The following is a 20,706-nucleotide window of genomic DNA, read 5'->3' as shown; positions in this document are numbered from 1 at the left end:
GGATGAGGAGGGAGGATGAGGAGGGAGGATGAGGATGAGGAGGGAGGATGAGGAGGAGGGAGGATGAGGAAGGATGAGGAGGAGGAGGATGAGGAGGAGGAGGAAGGATGAGGAGGAGGAAGGATGAGGAGGATGAGGAGGAGGAGGATGAGGAGGAGGAAGGATGAGGAGGAGGGAGGATGAGGAGGAGGGAGGATGAGGAGGAGGGAGGATGAGGAGGAAGGAGGATGAGGAGGAAGGAGGATGAGGAGGAAGGAGGATGAGGAGGAAGGAGGATGAGGAGGAAGGAGGAAGGAGGAAGGAGGAAGGAGGAAGGAGGAAGGAGGAAGGAGGAAGGAGGAAGGAGGAAGGAGGAAGGAGGATGATGAGGAGGATGATGAGGAGGATGATGAGGAGGATGATGAGGAGGATGATGAGGAGGATGATGAGGAGGATGATGAGGAGGATGATGAGGAGGATGATGAGGAGGATGATGAGGAGGATGATGAGGAGGATGATGAGGAGGATGAGGATGATGATGAGGATGAGGAAAAGCGCTGCCAGTGCAGTGATCACAGCACTCGCGCAGGGGCAGGCCCGCAGGCAGTAACTAACTAAGGCAGGGAAGGAGGCCTGGGAGAAGTCAATATTCTGGTTATGAAGGCAGTGGGACCGGACAACAGTGATCCGAGGTGCTAGGAGGCGTGTCCAGCTCTGGTATTAAAGATAGGGGCATAGAATGCGAGGCACCTAGGGCAGGCTAGTCCAGTCTTTATGAACGATGGCTGGAGCTGAAGGTAGAGAGGGCCGGCTGCTTCAGCTCTGGTATCAAAGGTTCAGATTTATTTCTACATGAATGCATTCTTCCGTCCAATAATATCGAGTGTGTTTATTTTGCAGTTACCAGGCCTCGTTCTCCACACTCTGTTGCACGTGGCCTGGAGACCCGGGTGTGCCTACAATCGACATTTCTGTGGTGTCTGCTGGCTGCAAATAAAGTGCGAGAGGAGACTTCTAAGAGCTCTGTATTCATTCAGCCATTATTCATTAGGCATCACTGCCCCCTGGGCCCCCTCTTCTCTTACTTCACCTAGGGTCTCTGCGTCCCATCTTTGAGCAGAGCCTGCTGCTACTTTTAAGTCAGCACCTCCTGCACAATACAGGGAACAACACTGTCTGCGCACGCACGCAAAGACGCCTGCACGCACCCCCCACCACCTAGCTTGGTTGGTGGTGGTGGTGGTGGTGCGTGCCCTGGTGGTGACGTGACACCGGCGTCGCCGGCCTTCAATCTTCCTCATGCCTAGTCTAAGGCCTAAACACCAGCTATATCATTTGTAATGTCCAAGGCCTGAGAAAGTTGGCATTAGACTAAAGAGTATAAATCTTCTGTATTGTGAGACAAGACAAATTCTACAGCTGCAGCAATAATGAAAATGAAATATTAACTTAGCTATTATAATTTTATTTTTACTTAAGTGATACTTCTTAAAATCAGTGGGGCGACCCTCCTCCGCCACTGGATGTCGGTTTTCTATGATGTCACTTCTTGTGATGTCACATGCAAATTAGAGGGGCCTCGCTTCTTCCATTTCACCCAGGGCCCCACAATTCCTAGGACCGGCCCTGAAAGTTCCCACACAGGACGAGGTGCCCTTTGCACACAGGGCAACAGGAGCCACCCAGGAGCTACGTGTCACTTTCTGGGTCGCCACATTTGGCTTTAAGCATTTCTAGGAAGTCAGCTGTGGCCTGCCAGGTATGGTATCGGGAGAGGTTATCTTCTGTCTGCTAATCCCTCAGACTGATGACGCAAGCATATGCTCTCAAAAACAGAATTCTATTTTCCCGTGATATAAAGGTCGGGGCTTGTTTCTGCCTTTATGGTGCAATCGCCTATATGAAAGTTTACACGGGAGTGGTCCATCCATATGAGAGAACTAGGCATTCGCCTACGACACAAGCTAACTGGGTCGCCAAAATATATCTATACTACTATTATAAAGAGAGAACAGAAACCTTTTGGCAAGGTAAACTCGGGAACCACAGCGCCAATCCACACACCCAATACATTGTTGGAATCCTCCGGGTGTGTAGATGGACATAGGCGACATAAAATAAAAATAAAACTTAAATTAAAAAATTTAAATTTATAAACAAAGTAGTCCACTAAAACTAGCACCGGACGCGACGTAGTGCTGACCGCGACCTTGACGTGCGTGACGACGACAGGGGAGGAGCGGCGACGAGTGGCAGTGAAGGAGCTCGGGGAGAAGCGGCGCATCAGGTAAGGTGAGGCGGGAGGCGGTCTGAGCAATGTCGGGGCGGGCGGGGGCCCGGGAGTGGCGGTGAAGTCCGGAGCACAGCTCAGGTAAGGCAGAGGCGGGAGGCGGTCTACGCAATGTCGGGGCGGGCGGGGCCCGGCCGGGACTGCACAAAATCCAAAAATGCTGCCCCCAGCCCCCTTCTGCCCCGGGCAACGCCGGGGCGGGCTGCTAATATTATATATATATATATATATATATATATATATATATATATATAATCCCGTTTCATAAATTAAGAGAGACAAAAACTGGGGCTGAACTGCCTGGTTTTCCTACGGCGACAGTTGCTGACAGCTATTCTAACCCTACCCCTGCAACTACAAGGAACAACCCAGCATCCTCGCTTTATGCACGCATGGTTCAGAAATAATTGTATTTCAATTAACCCCGTGTGATACAACAGGAGACCTCGGCAAGGTGCGCGCGCCCGGTTTGAAAGGAGATTCGCGGTGCGGCCACTGGACTCCGGTTCATTAAATTGTACCCATTTGTGGGCTCCAAAGAAAGGCGTGGAGTGGCTACACTGAAGACTGCCGGATATGCATCTAGACTCCTATCCCCTCATCTCCACGTTATCAAAATGTGGGCTTCTGGGCAAGTAGCTAATCTCCATGCACCTAGGGTGACCAGGCGTCCCCGTTTTGCCAGGACGGTCCCTGTTTTTAACCTGCTGTCCCAGCCAATTTCAACAAATTTAGCTTATGTCCCCGTTTTTGGAGAGGGTCGACTGAAAACGGTGGGAGTTGTTTTTTATGTTTTACAAAGCAGGGAGAGTTAGCAGTTGTTTCAAGAAAGCAATTTAATTAACAGGTAAGCTACTGGGCTTAAAAATTGCATTTTATGTATGTTCTTACTGCCTATTCTGTAATTCTCTGCAGGGGAGCACTCATCGCTTGAAGTAAAATTGTAGTCCTTCTATTTTTGTGAAATGTCCCGGTTTTTGGCTTTAAAAATCTGGTCACCTTACATGCACCCCACGTTTGCCGGCTGCAAAAAAAAAAAAAAAAAAAAAGAAGAAGAAGAAGACTGGAGCACGACCCTAGACCCTATTCACCACCTGCCAACGCCACCTTACGTATCCTCGGCGTGTACCATTTGCAATGGCAAATGTTGGTTCTTTCTTTTGCACTTTAGGTCTTGCGAGATGAGCTACACACTGAAGAACACGAGTGCAAAGTCCGGGCATCCCAAATGTGCCATTTCCACTTCAGAAAATAAAACAAAGTGTGCGTAAGCAGCACACAGTCTGGATAAAAGGGGTTTCGTGTTATCAGGGGACTTCGTGTTCTACTCACAGAGCGCCGGGCTCCCGGGACGGAACTGTATCTTCGCCGCGGTCTCTCAAGGATAGGACACGCGTTTCCAAACACCCATAACAAGAGCTCGAGCGCGCTCACAGGGCAAAAGTCACTCCCTGGACACACACGGACGGAAGTATGCAGAGGAGAAAAGGACAGGTCATCTTGGAGAGAGGCAATGGAACGGACTGGCCTTCTAGCATCTGTGGACACTTGGCGATTTAACAGATACGGGCCAGGGCCAGTATACACTGGTCAGTGTTGTCCAAGTGTGAAGATTAGCCAGGCCTGAATACTCACCTGGTGATCCCATTGTGACAGCTGATGTAAGATCATATGCAAGCAAGAGCGAGGGACACGCCCTCCCTCCCTCGAGGAATGCATGCACTCACACACGTAGACAAACCAGAAGGGCACAAAAAAACGTGGGAACAATTATATGCGGAAAAAAATGCAACCAGAAAGTTGCCTAAAGCAAGTTCATTTATTAAAGAAAGGCACACAAAAAACTTAATTGGCAAAGCCAATAGGTCGGGTTTATATTTAGATTCCTAAATAAAATATGAAATGGAAGCCTGCACCAGCGAAAAAACAAAAAAACAGAACATTGCTTTCCATATACAGCGCTTCCACGAGGTAAAGGAAGTAAAAGGGCATGATTCAACATACTTGAGATATAAAGTAGTCCCTCACGAACTACAATGCAAGCACTTCAAGGGGGCAGAATGATTCACCAACACCAAACAAGCAATTGCATAAGATGACAGAAACACTCATCTGAGTGAAGACAGCTTACTATGTAAATTTTGTACACGGTAATAGGGCAAGCAGGCAGCTGTGTTGCCATGCCAGACCTCAAACAAGCATTGGCAAAGCCAAAATGTCTCCTTTTGCACCTACTAGCTTTGTCAATGCTGTTCAGAATCGGCAAAAAAAAAAAAAATGGAAAAGATGAGGCTGTCGCAGGTCACCTCATTCCGTAGGCAAGCAGGGTGGGGGGGTAGGAAAGCAGCACACGAGAAAGGAAACACTACATGGGTCAGGGGTAAAGAAGGGATAGAAGCAGACAAGAGAGAAGCCCACAAGTGAGACCAGCGCTCAAGGGCAGAGGATAGGCGGCACACAAGGAAGACCGCTGGAAAACACATGCACACTCCTGGGTTGCTGCAACAAAATTACTCCTTAAATATGGCAAATTGTGGATACAAATTATCCCATCAAAAAGGATGGCAACCAGGCTATGCTCCAGGGGAAGATGGGGAAGGGGCCAAATACAAAAAACAAATAATAAAAAAAGTGACAAGGAACTCCACTGAATAAAAAAAGCAAGCAAATAACAGGGTCAATGGAAATGGTAAACAATGGGTTGAGCCAAAGCCAACTGTACATTTTTGGTAGAGCCCACAATAGGCTTTCGAGAGAACTAAAAGCAGTCTAGTAGGAGATACCTTAAAAATAAAAAGAGAAAAAAAATGTAAACTCTTCATTCGTATTTACTTTGTACCAATGGTTTCAGCAGCACATTGGTGCCCCCCAGCTTTGAATATTAAAAACAAATACTGCATATCTAAATACAGTGACATCAGTAGAAATCATCAGTGCGCTGCCGACTGATCTTGCCGGTCATAAAATGTTAAGTGTACAAAGACCAGAGTCACGGTTTCTGACTTTAACGACTCCTCAAGCAGTACCAGGCAGTACATAAGGCTGCATGTGGGTCAGAATGGCAAACGGACCAGGAGACGACAGTCATGGTGAGCGCAACACTAGATCACAGACAACACTGGCGGGGGAGATTGCATGCGGCAAACAACTCCTAAGGGCGTAAGAGTGAACAAACATGGAGTCAGGTGATGTACAAAGGGAGCGGTTTCCTCACCTATGGTAGTCAATGCGACGGCAGCATACTCAAGTTCAAGGATGGTACAGCGGCAGTATTAAAATTATTTTTTGGCGTAATATTTTGATTTTACATAATAAACACTAATATGCACGCAATAGGCTCCAACATACCCCCAGGACACCACTTCACTATCGCGATCCTGCTCCCCCTCTCAAGTGGGGATTAGTAGCCCAGCGAAACCCCTCAATTTATTTCAGCGCAAGGTCCGCGGCGTGGTCTAGATCGGCAGCATCATCGTGTTGGACGCCCATCACCCGATAGAACACTCAAGACATCCGTGAGGCAGTGATAGGACCTACACTTCCCTCAGACTCTCTCATATTTCCTGGGGCAGCCCCTAGTGTCCTACACAACCCTCCATCACCTCCTACAGTTCTTTAACATTACTCCCGGACAGCCCCAAATCATGCGGAGGAAGGTTTCCTCATCTGTGTAGGAGCAAAGACATAGTGGGCCCTCTCCCTGTGCCATTTTGTATAGGCAGGACTAGTTTTGGTAGGACCAATGTTGTGGTCCTCCTAAATCTGGATCAGCCTGGCCCCGATGGCCACCTCTCCAGGGTGCATAAACGCCGCCTCACCAGTCCACGTCCTCCTAGGTGCAAACGTAAAGCACTGCTGCATTTGTTACTAGGGTCAGATATTGCAACACTGCTGCAAAACTGACACCCCCACACCCCCTAAAATGTTGCAGAAAACTGGGAAGAGTTCACAAGCATTTGTTATCATAGAGGCGTGTACATATAGGGCTGGAAAAATATAGATGTGTTAAGTTACGGAGAATGCATTCCTGCATATTAAAACATGCATGGATGACATGCATGAAATAATGGGGCACATGCATCAAGCAAAATACCGGTCCCAAACTGGCAGATTTGCAGAACTGGCCCCTTCGCAATCGCTATTTAGCCATATGGGATGCGTCAAGCCCAAAGCCAATCGCAAAATAGGTAATCGTAAAATTTGTGAATACCTATTTTGCAAATGCATTTAGGGAACCGCAATTTGCGATTCCTTAAATGCAATGCAAGAAGCAATCTGAGATTACGAATTAGCATTATGGAATCGCAAATCAACACCAACTTCAAGTTGGTGGTAATCAGCAATTTCTTAGACTAATGCTAGAATTTGCATTTTTCTAAGTGCTATGTGGCAGACTGGCATGTGTGCGCACCACTTGTGCACACATGCCAGCTTTAGGGGTGATTCAGGGTTACCTTTTGGCCCCCTATCACCCTTGAAATTGCATGCGCAATTTGCGATTACCGTTTTGGTAATCACAAATTGCTTGTGGTTTCCCATTCATTCGTATGGGCCTCTAGGCCCATAGGAGTAAATGGGAAGGCATTCCCTATTAGCGAATCACAATTTGCAATTCGCTAATAGGTAACATGTAGGAATCGCAATTTATTTAGCGATTCCTACATGCATAGGGACTTGCAAGTCCTTAATAGCGATTCCTTAGAACTCCCTATTAAGGAATCGCAATTCCTTACATTGATGCATGTGCCCCATAAATTCTTGTAAACTAATAACAGGCATAGGAGTAGGGTGTACATAGCATAATATGCATGTGGTTTTCTTGACTCTTGTAGTTAGACTACCTGGGGGAAAGTCTGTGGACCAAGTCTAACACACTTACATGGCCAACTATGGGTGTATATTTTAATGGCATTTACTATTGTTTACCCTATAATGGGTCTTCTTATTGCACCTTCCTATCAGGAACATTTCATTGAAGTTTGAGCGAGCAACTAGATGCTGCCTGTAGCTTGTGAGGACTGGTCATCTAATCTGTACACCGGGTTGGGTCATCCGTTTTATGCAGAATCTTCCCAGCAGAACATACTTTGTGTGTTATGTCCTTTCCAGAGTATGTCCCCTGCCCCCACCCATTAAATAAAAAGCAAGGAAATGAGTGACAAAGCCAACCAATGGTAAGCAATGGGTGGGCTCTAAACCCTCTAAGTTCCTGGTAAGCTCGACCTAAACAGCTTTGGGGGATGGGGAGGAGTGGGATGAGTGCAAGACAGACAAGTCACCCTCGTTCAATCATTGATGTAACAATTGAGACCCTGGAAGGTAGAAAAGCAAGGGATTAGAGGTGGAAAACTGATACTGAAGAAAATAGGTAGGTGTTTATAGAGGACAACGAAGACCACTGGGGCTCATTCCAGCTTCTTTGCAGTTTTGTAGAGCAAAAAGTCGACCCAAAGGTATTGGAGCGCTTTACATGAGCATTAGTTACTTTACAAAGGGCCACACCCATGTTAGTGAAACACGGGGAGTTTAAGGGATTTGCTCAGAAACACAGGATGTTGAGCAAGACGCTGAGGCCAATCTGGTTCCCCAGTTCCAAAGTCAGCAGCTCATGTCTAGACTCCACATCCATATTTATTAATGCATTTCTATTGGATGGGCACAGCAGCAATATACAACACAAAACTGTTTATCAGGCACTGTGAATAAAGTTTTTCACTTCCAGGTTCTGAATGACATTATAGACCACTCTAGTTTGGCCCTCATCATGCAGAGCTGCCTGCTGAAAAACATCCACTATAAGCAATTCTCCCATCAATAATAGTGGACAGATGTCACAATGGGGTTGACATGATTTCTCCGCCAATTATATGGTGCGAATGATAGGATCGAGCAAATTCATCTGTGCTAACAGAAGGTAGCACAAAGCAGTTTCCACTATTGAGGGAAAGTGATCGGGAGTTGGCTATCGGGGACGCTTTTTCTGCTTTCTATCCATACACTTTGCACACAAGAAACATCAAAACACCGATGAGGCTCTGGGATTGTGGTTTACAGCAGGGCACACCTACACCGTGTCCACCCTAAGACACCAACAAAAAGAATTGCTGTATAGCAACTCGCCCGCGTAACCTACCTGCAGCTTCAACAGCACTAAATCAGTTTGACCCAACCGACCATCTTCAGTGAATATGGCGTTTACGAGACCAATTTTTATCCCAATAGCAGTTTTACATTTTCACTTCTTTGCTCATCTTCCAGTGGCTCTATTTTTGTACTGAATATACAAAAAAGGTCGTTCAGACCATTGTTATTCACCAAAGTGAGAATATCACTGCAGTCACCTAGGCACAAACACCCATGAGAGAAGCTCTGCTTTAGGAAATACTGCTGCCGAATAGTAAGCCTAAGGGGTATATCTAGATAGGCATGAGAGGGTGTACTGAACAAGGAATGCATCCCATAACAAAAACACTGACTGCACTAAGAGACCGAAAACATTTGGACAAAGAAGTGCTAAAGTGCAAAGAGCATAGTAGAAGCAGGAAGGCCAACCACAATTGTGCTACAATTCAACCAATTGATAACAAGCACATGTAACAGCTGCACCATACACAATAAAGTTGCATCGTTGAGACTGCCACAGGAAGCTGAGATCGACAGCAATTAAAAAGAACACAGGATACATACAGCAAGAAGGTAGCCATGTCCTGATGGGGCACACCCGTTAATAGTCAAGAATTGCTTAAAGCGATCATGACGGCCTGGAGGTGGGTTATGGTCAGCACCCGCCTCGCCCATCTGGGGAGGACCATCACTGCGCAAGAGCTTATCGAATGGGATCTAACTAGACAATGGTGTTGCGGAAGGCTCGGTACATAAAGACAATAGTCCATCTGCGAGCCAGGGTGGATGCAGGATAATCCTGAGAAATATGGCAATGTGTAGGATGTGCTGAGTGATGGGCAGTAATGTTGGGGTTCTCCTTAGCATTTCGTGAGGCTACGAAAGTCTAGCAATAATAACTGGTGTGTTATATATATCTATATATGCACATACATACACACAAAGCATTCAATAATCCATTCATCAGGCTAACCAGACAGAGCAAATCCATACATACAGCTTCCAAGTTCCGATTTTCTTACAACACGATCCAAAGCTCTCTGCACAAATTTAACCAGGAAAAAATAGTCTGAAACCAAGGGGTGGGAAATTTGTCATGCAAATATAAGCAGGACTCTCCATCGATAGACTTGGAGTTCAATTCAGCATTACCAATATAGACAATGGGCTAATACTGCCTTGCAGTCTCCCCAAGTACAACCCATTATCACCACCACGCGGACACTCCAAAAATCAGGGTACATATTTGCATAATCTGTAATTTAAGCTACGCATATCTTAGCACCAGAGTATCGTTCATCCACCCTGACCTGTGATATGCCCACAAAAATCTCCAGTTCATCTGAACTGCTTTTTCCGGTAACACCATTATGCTCATCGTAACTACCACGTTCACTCCACACTACTCCCTTCCTCCAGCAATCTAAGCGAGGCCTCCCTCTCCTTTAGTTTAAAAAAGCCATAACCGAAATTACCTTCCTCTACGACCCCCAAGATTCCCTCACTCACAGCCCATTCACACGAGCATTGCAGTTGGTCTGCAAGCTATGGTTTGCATGGCAGAACTAACCATAGTTGCACATTGCAGTGTTTGTGTTTTTTGTTTGTAACCTCAGCTGTATATTCAACGTTGTGTGCATGTATATATTCATAGGCTTAGCATTCATGATTACCTCTGTATTCACTGCTCATTCACTCACAGCATTAATTGTAAGATCGTGCACTCTCAGCCGGTTTTGTGTCTACTGCATTCTGGTCTAAAATAGGCTGTACTGCCAGAGTGCCTGTAAAACTTTCCTGTATGAAATGTTATGCTGCTAAAGAAATGTATTTTTGTGAAATGCAGAGAACAGTCTGTTGGAAGCAGCCTGAACCTGACAATGTGGAATCAAAGCATGTGTGGGCTGCACTCGGCAGCTTGCGCACCACATGCTGATCAATCCACTTTGTTTGAAGCAAATTCCTCCTCACTCATGTGCCTTTCCCTACTAAACAGGATCAGATCAGTGGCTGAAGCAGAACGAGGGGAGTCACGAGTCCCTTTCAGTGATCCTGGTCACACCCCCACAACTTTCAGTGTGATACGCAACCTAAGACACTGCAATCCATTGGAGCTCAAAATGGAGACTGCATGGAGGACATGGTACGTATATATGGCCACAACACTCAAGCAGCCTTAGGTTCACAATACATCAACGCGGGGGAGAACAATTAAATGGCAAACTGAATGCTCAAGACACATGTGAGAAGGAGGTATGACGTCACTGTGTGGGCTGCATCCCATTCCTCCGTACATCATGGCTTCTTATACTGGAAGTAGGCAACAAACTAGAGAAATAGACTTATTCTGAAAAAGCAGAGGACTAAATCAGTTATGAGACCAGATGTAGAGTCTGAGGATTTAACTTGAAGTAAAGGTGCATAGTGCAGTTTGGGTTTTCTATTAATCCACAAGCATATAGCACATCCACCCACAAACTGTAGGATGCACTCGAGCTCATGCATGCCTTTGCGACAGGCGGCAGACAACAACCAAGCCGTACTTCCCCAGACAGCAGAAGGTTAGGGAGCCCGATGGAAATCCTTGCCCAGAGCGCTGCAGACTTCTTGGACCACCAATACAATGCATACCCAACGCACCCATTCATCATTACTGACAAAAGCTTTTCAAAGAATCCATTCGTCGGCTGACAATGCTGCCACTTTAAGAGAAGAGCCTGGTATTTTCAGCCTGCTAAAGAGGACTAGTCTTAGTGGATGAATAAGGATGTATTCTTCCTCCCAACCCCCACATCTTTCTGTAGCATGAGCCCAAATCTTGCATCAACTGGTGCCCAATCATCGAGTTACTACCCCCCTTAGAAAGGGGCGATAAGAGGCTGGGTCATGTCGCAGTTAAGGCACCCATTTCAGCACCTGGACTTGGTGGGCATCATCTCCAGCACCCCACAGACAACTTGAGAGTTTAGTCAAGTCAAAAGACTCTTGGAGATTCGCCATGTTGGGGTCAAGCATGCTTAATAATGGCCTCCATTCCGCCTCCTCTCCTTGAGCCAGATGGACCATTCGGTCCATATGGATGCTTCTCCAGCTTTCTATGATCGGCCCATTCTTCAACGTTGACCCTAACATTGAGGGCTTCATAGCAAGTACCTCTGCTCTGCTTCCACGTTAACATAAATAGTGGTTCACAGTTAACTAACAGAGCCTGATCATGGCTACAAACTCTTGAAGCACTACAATGGCGAGAGGACCCCATTACTAACTACCTTGTTATAAATTAAGTTTATAGGTCTTGCTCTTTTTGTCCAGGTACTCTTTGCATATCATTCTCAATTAATATTTACAAACTCATTTCAAATTCTCTTTTCCAAAGAGAACCCAGCCTTTCATGGATAGGTGTTGCCTGGACTTTAAGAGCAAATGCACTGCAGTGACTAAATCCAGTTGTAGAGACTAGAGTTTCTGATGCCATGCCCATCTGACACCCTGCTACTCATTTTATCATTTTGATAGGCCCCATAAGTTTTCTTGCACAAAACATTGTGTCATGAGTCGTTACACGTCCTGACTTTAACAATGTTGCTTATAGAGTGCTAGACTATTGGATTACTGGGGTCCCACCCAAAGATGTATTCCTTTTAATGTGGGTGACTTCCGCATGATCCCACCAACAGCCGCTTAATATATGGGGGACCTGCCTTTTTATATGACCTGCTCCCACTGGGAACACTTTTTCCCCAACATTGCATTTGGTATGCAAGTTTTGGTCTGCATGGCAGTTGTGTGTTATGGATTGTGAAGCTAAACATAACTTCACAATTTCAGTGTTTTTTCAGTTTTTCTTTGTAACCATAACTGTATTTTAACTGCATTTAAGTGAATTGGAGGTTTTATTTTTTTTATACCCAGGGTGTTCTAAGCAAAGATAACTATAACTTCACTTTAACCTCCTATTTTCAGGGAATATACATCATACGAGATAGTGAGAGGAGAAGAGTGTAGTTCAGAGGCAGTAAAGAGGAGACGCGAGAGTAGATTATATGCAACAAAACTGGGAAAGGCTTCACCAACTACACGTTTCACCTCAAAGCTCTAAAGAATATTAAAAACAACCTGAATGTTACCCTCAATGTCTGCGAGACTCTTAGAATCTATCGTGGATAGATGAATATGCAGGTTATTAAATCCATTCATGATAATAAAACTTCACTACACTTAGACCACAATTTTCAATCACAATCCGCCAGTCTTACAGGGATTGTGTTGAGATAGTCAGCCAAAAGCGCCTTGGTTGGCTGTTGCTTGATTTGTCGTCATTTCATTATAAATAAAAGTTCTATAAGCATCAGAATACACAGTGATGCGGGCTGGTTTAACATCCATAAGGAGCAACAGGAGGCCATTACCATTTAGTTAAGTGGCTATGGTATATTCTTAAACACACGATTATTTCAACGGAAACAGAACCATAAGATTAGTTCTTAAGACAAATGTTGACATTGGGGTAGGCAAAAAATACAAATAAAAAATGTACAATAAAAAGAAAAATACAAAGCACATACACATGAAAATATATTCTATAAGTAGAGAAGAGCCATAGAATGTAAGAAAGATAGAAAGTTTTACTCTCAAGTTGTAATCTGATATTGCCATTTTAGTCTCATTTGTAGTGTCATTTCGCTCATGTGCAGCTTTGTCCTTCTTCCATTGTAAAAAGTGCTCCCAACCCCTTGGCCATATTTGTGCAATATAAAGTTGCATAAATAAAGCATACCTTCATTACAATCCCTTTGGTTTCATTCTACACTACACCTAGTAATTACTAGATACCTATGGGAACTCTGCTGAATACAGAGCCAACTATTTACATCTGGCCTAAAGTCAGCTTTAGCCGTCTCACAAACTTCACATTAAAATAAAAATAAATAAACCACACCGAAAACACAAATACATACGTTTCCACATTTCTTCACTTATAAGAGTGAGTTTGCGGGTCACGTTCTTCACTTAGTGGTCTGTTCAACCATTCACAGCTACTTCCAACCACCACAGTATACAAAATGAGGTAATGGATCAGTCCACTTCAGTCACTGAGTCTTCTGTGAGCAATGATATTTCTCCTGACCACATTAACATCTGCATAAAAATAAGCGTGCTTCAATGCAAGAGATGGTGGGCCAAAACTTTACTGTTCCAATGTACTTCAAAGCACCAACATGGATCATTTTCCTGTGATGTGCATCAAAACTAGGCTTTAGCGAAGTTTAAATTAAGCTGGTGTAACTTGTAATTTCAGACAATTTTGTGGTACGCCCGTTACACATAATAACCGAAATTATGCCACTTCATGTAGTTATGCACCATCCCCAGTAAAAATTTAGAAGCACATGCACAGCTGCAATAGAACACAAACAGCTGTTGTGCACAGTGTCCTTGTATAAATGCACTTTCATGTCATAATTGGGATGAGGGTGCATTTCGAGCTAAAATTTAACACAAAATGACAGACTTGAATTTTGCAGAATCATGCACATTTTTACAAAAGCAAATTACAAGAATTTCACTCATCCCTAATTAAAACTAGACAAGGCTTCTACATCTACCTGCTAGAAAGTACCTTACTGTTCTATTATATTTACATTCAATAGTTTTCTTCAATGTACATTTTTTCAATAAGCATATTTCCACTATATTTAGGGGGCATCACACTGCCAGCCCCCTCCTGTTGTCTAAAACCCAGCCCCATCTGAGTAGTTAAAGGGGAAGGCCCAACAATTTGAGGCTCAACCTTTTCAGTGCCACAGGCACTATTATATACAAGCAGATTTGCAATGCGTAGTAGGATATACACATTGCAGAGTGTGGACAAGAGGTCAATGCTCACAAGAGGTTAAGTATTTTTGGTCAGGATATCCTTCCATCAACAATGGTAATAGTAGGCTGCTACCTAATATGTACAGGCAGAGTTTGCAGCAGGTTATTTTATGGGCTGAACTTACAAGAAGCAGGAACGCAAGCGGACAGACCGATGCAGCGAGACAATCTCATTAGATTGGGCTTTTGAGTAGTGGTGCTGTAGCTTTGGGTTGTTGATAGTGAGGACTTTGGGGCAGTAGGAAACCGCGTCTTGACTTAATCAGGCTTTACAGTGGTCACCACATGGAATTTGACCTGTGCACTGTAATAATAAGCATGTGAATGTAGGTCTATTAGCACAACTGTTTTTCAGCCACTTTTTGTCAGAATTTACTCAGATAAGGCATACTATATAGACTATAATGCTTTAGAACGTCAAACTCACATCAACTTTTGTGACTTTGATGTAACGCCCCAAGTGGCAAGGATGTGCCTACATATGGGTCCCAGGCTCACTGTGCCACTGGAACCAAACTGTACCCCGCCTGATGAGTCCATAACCAGGGCGAAACCAGCCCTAGGAAGTTTGTATTCTGGTTCTGTCAGGACCTGGCTTGGTAGCTCGAGTGGGCTGTTGCCACGAGGAGCAGGGTCACGGCTGATTTGCATATGGCTGGGTCTGAACTGAGGTGTCATGTTGAGAAAAAGAATGGGTTGGGAGGCTGCCCAGAGCGATTACCAGTGGTAGGACAAATTACAAGCATTCCTCCATCACCTTTTGTGTGTTTGCTGCGCACTTTAAAGCAGCACTTAAGTACACCTACATATGAGTACGACAAAGCATCTCGCAACATTTCATAACTGTAAAAGGCCAAGTCATTAGGCTTTACCAAAGCCACCTTCTTACTAATTTTTTATAAAACAAAAAAGTATGCCCACTCTGGTCTCCCGACATCCCAGCCTCTTCCTGATGTTTGCGCTATACTCGCCCTCTGATATGTCACACAGGGCCACGCAGTCTCCTAGTAAATGCCCAGCAGATCTGTGCTGCACCAGAAAGTCGACTTTAACCCGTTGGCTGCTGACTATCTTGCTGGTGCTGCCGTCGGCCAATGGCCGACGCGACCGTTTTTTAAAACGGCCGCACTGCCGCAAAAAAAGCAGAAGCAGTCAACGGGTTAAGTAACTGCTAATAGTACGAAAAGTACAGTTCTTATTCGTTGCGCTTTCAGAGCCTGGGCGATATTAAGGCAGATTTCTACTTCTATTCCTCCCTCATTGTAGCCGTGTTGGTCTGTTAATGTGGCTATGTGACGATTGGTCTGTTTGGAGTCCTGTTTGATTGTACCACTGATTCACAATGACATGCAAGATGCGTCATATGCTGTCAGGAACTTTGTGTAACGTGGGTCGAAGGATTCTGCAGCTCTGGGACTTTCGCTTTCATCAGCCAAGTATTAGCTAAAAGGCTCCAGCATGCTAAACTGTTAGCTAAAAACTAGTTTAATTCATCTTAATATGGGACCATTTGTAAGTAATTCTTATGGAAGCTGGCAGACGTAACCTAGCTAAAAGGTGACAGGACTGCGAGGAGGTCCTGCCACAGTGCTTTTACAAAATGTATGTGCACTGGGAGGTTCAGGCGGAAACTAACAATTGAAACTTTAAACTACAGGTCTCCGATTACAAACTGCTGCTGGATGTTAACCAGTGTCTGGTTTGAGGTGGCGAATAGCTGGGGTTACCTGCCACTTGTGTGCTGCAATCCATTGTAAATTGAGACTTCAACTCCCAGAATGCACTGGAATATTTGGGCAGAAACTGTATTCCCTTTATATACATAGAAGAATCCGGTGGGTACCAAAGCCCCATTGATGTATGCAAAATCGTGTCTGCTATTTGCAAATGGCCTAAAGGTAGACAGACCTCTGACAGACTGCAGGTGGGCAAATCTCATTTTAGAAACCACAGATATTTAGTACAAGGGGCCACAAAGGAGGATATAGAAAGATAGATTCCATATAGCAAGTTATACTGTCAGCCCGCCCAGGGGCTGACTAATCTAAGCCTTGTCACCTGGTTTCCCGTTATAAACTGTGCCTTAAAGCGGCAGGTTCTGAGTAGCAGCACTTCATTAAGAAAGGGAGGGGACCAGCACTTCCGAGGGGTGAAATGCAGTTTATAGGAGAGCACCCTCACTTAGCAGTAGACGGGTACCCTGGGACAGTGAATACATGTACTTTTATATTTCTGTTTATAAGCATCTCTCTTAAAGTGCAAACGTGCCAAAAAGTACTGTTTACAAAGCCGGGCTGGCCTGAAGGCGTAACATGGTGACACCGGGGTATGACGCACGAGGGGAATTCCGCGTTAAATACAGCAATAAATCAGAGGGGGGGACTTTGAAGTGGCCAGGTGCCAGACCATGCAGAAGAGCACACAAGTGAGAAACAGAGGGAGGCAGCTGCCCGCTGGGATCCGACAGCTTCTGGGCCGTAAACAGACACATCAAGCTTGCATGCAGGAAACGACCGACAAAATGTAACAGCCAGCGTCAGTTCAAAACGGCACCTAAGACGCTGGAACTGCTGGAAACCTCAAATAAAGATGCACAGAACTCTGGGCAAATATTAGCCTGCCCTAGCAAAAACCGCAAAGTAAACCTTACTGCAGATTCCAGACCCTCCCCTGCTTGGACTGTGCAGTAAATGTCACTTTGCAGTGCTCGGTTTTCCCAGCCGGCCTTGAAACCTCATCTCGCCACCACCAGTAACAGAGGAAGTGCAGACTATAACGCGCCCACAGGTGCGGCAACATCTGGACTCCGAGTACACTGTAATGCCTGGTGAACACAGTGCCTTGAGACCCTCAGGGGGGAGTAGCCGCGCTTTATAAGAACGCTGATTGATGGAGGCTCCCCCCGCACTACAACACACACACACACTTCATGCCTTTTGTACGATTACATGCGCCAAACACGAGTCCTGCGCGGCCCCACATGCAGCATCTTCAAATGTAGCGCCTCGCTGCACCAACGTGGCCTTAAGCGCGATAAAATATATGCGCTGTGTAAACATTGACTTAACTTCCAGTTGACCGGATAAGATTGCTTTATCTGCGTTTTGTTTAACCTCGACTGACCTGCTAGAGTGAAACATTCTAGTTAATTCCAGTTCGTGGTGGGAACTGATCATTGCTCGGTTTGGTTACAGTGGGTTTTTCTATTCAATTGCTAGAAAAATTTGGCCCTAGAGAGGCCAGTACCAAATTATAAAAAAATATCGCTAGGTCACAACGTGGAACATTTAAGCCATTTCTAACTGAACAAACTGAATTTACAACGGGGCCATTGAGCGGTGCAACATTTACCAGAAGAAGCCACTGGTAACAGGCAAACTGGAATTTATACCAATGAGAGCTGTGCAATACTTCCCAGAAACCACTGGTAATAGTGAACTGGGATTTTCACCAGGTAAAAGCGAACTGTGTAAAGGTTCCCAGAAGCCATTGGCAACTGGTAAACTAGGATTTGCACCAGGTACAAAGGGGCTCTGCAGCAGTTCTCAGAACAGGCAAACTGGAATTTATACCAATGAGAACTGTGCAATACTTCCCTGAAACCACTGGTAATAGTGAACTGGGATTTACACCAGGGAAAAGCTAACTGTGTAAAGGTTCCCAGAAGCCATTGGCAACTGGTAAACTAGGATTTGCACCAGGTACAAAAGGGGCTCTGCAGCAGTTCTCAGAAGCCACTGGTATGGTGGATTGGGATTTGCACCTTGGGGAGTCGTGCTGTGCAACGTTCACAACAAAAGCCACGGGTAACTGGGGGTTTGCACCACGGGGAGTCGTGCTGTGCAACAGTTCTCTTCACTAATGAAAAGCTTCAGCAGAACTCTTGAGAGCAGCCTCATGGCCGGGCTTGTGCGCCAGGCCCACCGAAACGTTTCCAAGTCACACAGACCGGGCACCCTCTCAGTGACAGACAGACAGCAGCGGGTGCAGCGCTCTCCGCACCGGCCCTGACTGCCGACAATCAGCCACAAAGCACACTTGCAAAAAAGAAGAAGATACAAGCGTCCTGTTCTCGGAATCGCCCCCAGTTTGGAGAGCAGCTGCGCACTCACCGGAGTCCAGCCGCCGCCGCTGCTCGTCTCTGCGCGGGTACCAGGCCAGGGACCCCGGGGCTGCTCGCTGGGACAGAGGGACCCACCACAACGCACGTCCTCCCCGGGCTGCAGCTAGGAGATCTGTGCGCCGCTCACACCAACCAAGTTACGGCTTCACTCCTTCCAGGCCTGGAGCTCTTGAATCCCCGGGAGGGGGCGGCCGGGGAGGTCTTTGGGGAAAGCCCTCGCGCACTGTGAGAACTTGGAAGGCACGCACGGGCAGCTGGAGCCGGTGTGAACGTGTGTGGCGCGGTCCTCTCCTCCCACCGCCCTGGCTCTTTTTTGTAAGCTTTGGTGGGAGGGCTGTGTGCGGATTGGGGAGGAGGAAGCCGGGGAAGGATGCTGCGAGCAGGGAGGGGGTGGGGAGGGAGAGCGGGTATCAGTGCGCTTCCTGCTGCGCGGACTGGCTTCAATTAGGAGCTGCTTGGAGGGGAGGGCGGGAGGCCTCGCAGGAGTCAGCTGCTGAGCCCTGCTCCGGGGAGGCCCCTGGCCCACACCCAGCAACCCCGGGACCTCCTCGGCCGGAAAAGCCAGTCCGTGCGTGTATGTGCGCACGACGTGGGTGTCTGCGCTGTGTACACGCCGGCCTGGGGCCCGGAGCAGGGACGGTGCCAGCCAGCGGCTAGAAGCCGACGACTGCGCGCTTTAAGCGACAAGCGCAATTGGGACATAACGCAGGAGCAGCGTGTGTCCTTCACGCAGACCCCGGCCATCTCCAATGTTCAAGAGAAACCTTAAGATGCGCGGTCTTGTTATTGTTGTCATAGCTGCCAGGAGGCTTCATGACAGCCAATACCTCTGGCTCACACTTTGCATGCTGGGACTTGTAGTCCTAAGCCTACAGTGGGATGTCAAGAACTACAAGTTCCAGAGCTGCCTGAAAAGGCAGCATTGCATCAAGTGTTACCTAGATTAGGAGGTCACTAGGCAACAGTGAGCTGTTTAGGTTTTGCCTGGCGAAAAGATGCGCTCTGCGCATCTTTTTCGCGCAGGCGAAAACCTGATGAGAACTGTAGTGGGGTTTGGGTCGGCCCTCGTCATTTATTGGCTGGCTCCATAAATGGAGCCTAGCCATTGGACGAGGGGCCTGTCCGTCAATGCCGGACCAGATTCGGGGGCGTTCCCGCGATTCTTTGGCTTTTGCGGACGTCACGCGACGTCAGCCGAAAGCCGGGAACGCCCCCGAATCTGGTCCGGCATTGCTGTGCTCGGGGGTCTGCTTGCGGGTGTTGTGAGTCTGTGGGCCGCGAACAGAGAATGCGGGCGGGCGTCCGCTGAGTGAGGCGCCTTTGAAACCGGAGGTATGTGCGTTGCTTGAAGGGGCCGCATGACACGAGGGGACTCGCAGGGGACGACCCGGCATGCTGATACCAGACTGTGTGAGAGGGGCGATTCTATACGTAACTAAGAGCCCACAGCCGCCATTTTGGAGACCCATTACACAACGGTTGCGGGCGGAGTTGTGAGAACAGTTAGCGCCGGAACTCCCTTAACTGGTCTTCACTGCTGCAGACATCTAGTTGTTGCGAGCTGCCACAGTTCACGAGTGGGGGCTATAGAAGTACATAGCACCAGTAATTGTACATTGCAACGGGCGAAGTGCTGATTGTACTGGAGAGGCGCTCTCACTATGTGACGAGAATTGTGGAAGACTCGGCCAAGACCCAGGTAGCTGTGCACGAGACCCGTAGTAGTTAATGGGTCTGTGACTGGGTTTCGCAATAATTTGATATTCAGTCCGTTTGGCAGTAGGTCTCGCCTGTGCCAATTTATTTTAGCTGTGCAACTTTGATTTTAAACAAAGACAACATCCTTCTTCTACAATTTTTTAGTGTGAAAATAGTAATGCTGTGTTTTGGATTGTTATCAGTCATCCTGAAATGACCTACTGCCTTCGCCAATGCTTGTTCTTTCTGTGACCACCATTGCCTTGTGCAATTGTCTTGTATCTGGAGCCACATTACCAGAACCAGCGTAAACTAGTCTTAGTAGCAACCCTGTAGACTGCATGCTAACACCACAAGCAAATCACACTGAGAACACGCACTTCACGATTGGAAGGGGATCCTAAATTTCAAAGGCTGAACCTGCCTGGTAGGCGAGGCCTGCCCAGCATTGGAGGGTAAGTACTGGCTTCGTCGGCGAGGAGTTCATTCAGCTTTTTTTCTCTGCAGTGAAGGAGAACCTTCACCCCACAGTAGAAGAGAAGAATGTGGAAGAGCTAGGAGTAGTGCTGCGGCTGCGTCACTACTGCCTCTCCAGACCAGGCCTGAATTTCGGAAG

At 46.6% G+C, this 20,706-nt stretch overlaps 1 protein-coding gene across 2 annotated transcripts in view; it reads right to left on the bottom strand.

The window, feature by feature from the left end:
• PTP4A3 (protein tyrosine phosphatase 4A3) overlaps window positions 1-18,905 on the bottom strand; it is a 200,094-nt gene extending 181,189 nt beyond the window's left edge. The window contains exon 1 of one of the 2 annotated variants that reach the window (XM_078686670.1): window positions 18,382-18,905. The gene's annotated coding sequence lies outside the window, so the exon portion shown is untranslated. The remainder of the gene's footprint in view (window positions 1-18,381) is intronic. The other variant, XM_078686672.1, reaches the window with a different exon arrangement.
• Between the last annotated feature and the right edge of the window lie 1,801 nt (window positions 18,906-20,706).

This window comes from Lissotriton helveticus, chromosome 4_1, assembly GCF_964261635.1.
Source record: "Lissotriton helveticus chromosome 4_1, aLisHel1.1, whole genome shotgun sequence".
Classification (NCBI taxonomy): domain Eukaryota; kingdom Metazoa; phylum Chordata; class Amphibia; order Caudata; family Salamandridae; genus Lissotriton; species Lissotriton helveticus.
The sequence above is the reverse complement of the archived record's forward strand: the minus strand, read 5'-3'. Positions and strand labels throughout refer to the sequence as shown.